Genomic DNA, 1981 nt, shown 5'->3' with positions numbered 1-1981 from the left:
TGGCTGAAGTAAGAACAGTTTACTCAATGCCTTGTCCAGTCTGGTTTTGAGTTTTGGTTGTCACCCCCACGGTGACATATTCTTTCCTGTTATATTAAGTCAGAATTTCCCATGTTTCCGCTGGTGCCTGTTGCTTCTTGTCCTTTCCCTGAGCAGACACTCTGCTCCCTGGTGCCGCTGTGGTGCCTGGGTGCTGCTGGAGCGCTGCTCCTGCTGCCAGGAAGCTCTCCTCATCCCCAGTGCCTGACCTACAGACGCCTCCAAAGACTGTGGATCCCCTCCAGCTGCAGATGTGCACTCATGTGTGTGTTAAGAAGTACTGTGGGTCAGCATTTTCCTCATCATCACCCCTGAGGGATAGCCCTAGTAACCAACTGTTGGACTCGGTACTGCTGCTCACAGCCTGCAGTGCGGTGTCTCGCAGTCCGGCCAGTGGTCCTCATAGTTCTCCTCACCCCATTTGCTCTAAGGACACTGTGGGACACCATGTCACAGGCTTTGTTAAGTCAAAGTAAACAGCATCCACTGCTCTTCCTTCATTTACCAAACCAGTCCTGTCTTCATGGTGAGCTCTCAGGTGGCACGGTTCAACTTCATCAAGTCCATGTTGTCTATTCCCAGTCATTTCTAGTTTTTCATATCCTGGGTGTTGTTTTCTGGAAGATTTGGTCTGTAACCTTCCCAGGGACTGAGGGTGATTAGCCTGTATTTACCTGGATCCTTCTTTTTGCTCTTCTTGGAGATGGATGAGATGTTTTTATTTTTCCAAAAGTCTTAGCCTTGAGAAGTCCACACGAGGTGTTCTGTGTCACCATGAAGCCCTATCTCACCTGACTTTCTCCTCTTGTGTAGCCCCAAACCCTAAAGGCCACAATTTCCCATGATGTGTCTACATGTTTATAACTTTTCATGTCAATACATCTAAGTTTTAATATAAGAAATAGTAAGTTTATAACTCACACTCCAATTGTAGAGTACAGAATTTGAGCTGTTTTGCTCAATGACCACTCTGTCAGAAGTTCAACTTTTTTCTCTGATTACTTTTCCCTCCATTTGTCCACAGCTCTCTCTTCTGGGATTAAAGTTCTAGCAAACTTAAAAAAAGAAACTGTGCTAAGTGAAGGATGATCAATTTGAGGTTACTTGAAAGCTCCCATACAAGTAGTTGTTCAAATGTAATGTGGAAATGCTGCTTAGAGTGGTCTCAATATACAAAAGGGAAGGTAGTAAGGGCCAAATCACAAGGGATCATAAAATATAGTATGTCTTTGAACACTGTGATAAACAGGTCATTCAGTCTTGCTGCAGTGCAAATTCCTGTGGTAGTAAATCTACCAGACGCTGCTATGCTATAAAGAAGAGGGTGAAGTACGTTCAGTTGGACAAGGCCACAAGTAAGAGAAGCTGGTAGTAACCTGCATATACCTAGAAGGCATTTAGGGTCTAAAATGGAGGCAAAGTGATTGGTGTGATTCACAAGTGTTTAACAAAGAACAATAAAATGAAATTAAGGGAGTCTATCAGGGAAATGTCTGATTGGTGGGACACACTACGGGCACCCACAGGAATGAGAGGGACAGACCACAAGCCGGGATTATGAAAACCACATTGACTAATACATCAGAAATTATCAGTCCCATATGAGCAGAGAAATGAAGGGAATGCTTTTATGAGAATCTACATCTCTAGCATCTATGATGTTCTGTTACATACTCTGAAGACATCCCATTGAAATTCCCATGGAAAAGTTGCCACTGATTTCAGTCAAGGTGGACTCAAGACATTAGTGCTTATACAGGCCATGTTTGTCATAGTCATTTGTCTAGGAGCAAAGGAGGCAATGCACAAGGAATGGTTGCACCAGAGCAAGGACCATGGGAAAATAGGCATTCAGTACCCATTTAGCTGTGTATGGGGAGCTATAGAAATAATGTGTTAGTTCAATATCTGTTTTCCCTTATAGAAAGAGCTAATTAGTTAT

The 1981-nt window shown here is 43.4% G+C and overlaps 1 protein-coding gene across 1 annotated transcript in view; it reads left to right on the top strand.

Moving 5' to 3' along the window:
- ABCA13 (ATP binding cassette subfamily A member 13) overlaps positions 1-1981 on the top strand; it is a 203963-nt gene that overhangs the window by 127572 nt on the left and 74410 nt on the right. The window lies entirely within an intron of this gene.

Source organism: Egretta garzetta, unplaced genomic scaffold (assembly GCF_000687185.1).
Source record: "Egretta garzetta isolate BGI_Z169 unplaced genomic scaffold, ASM68718v1 scaffold264, whole genome shotgun sequence".
NCBI classification, from domain to species: Eukaryota; Metazoa; Chordata; class Aves; order Pelecaniformes; family Ardeidae; genus Egretta; species Egretta garzetta.
Note: the sequence above shows the minus strand (reverse complement) of the source record. Positions and strands in the feature narration are given on the sequence as shown.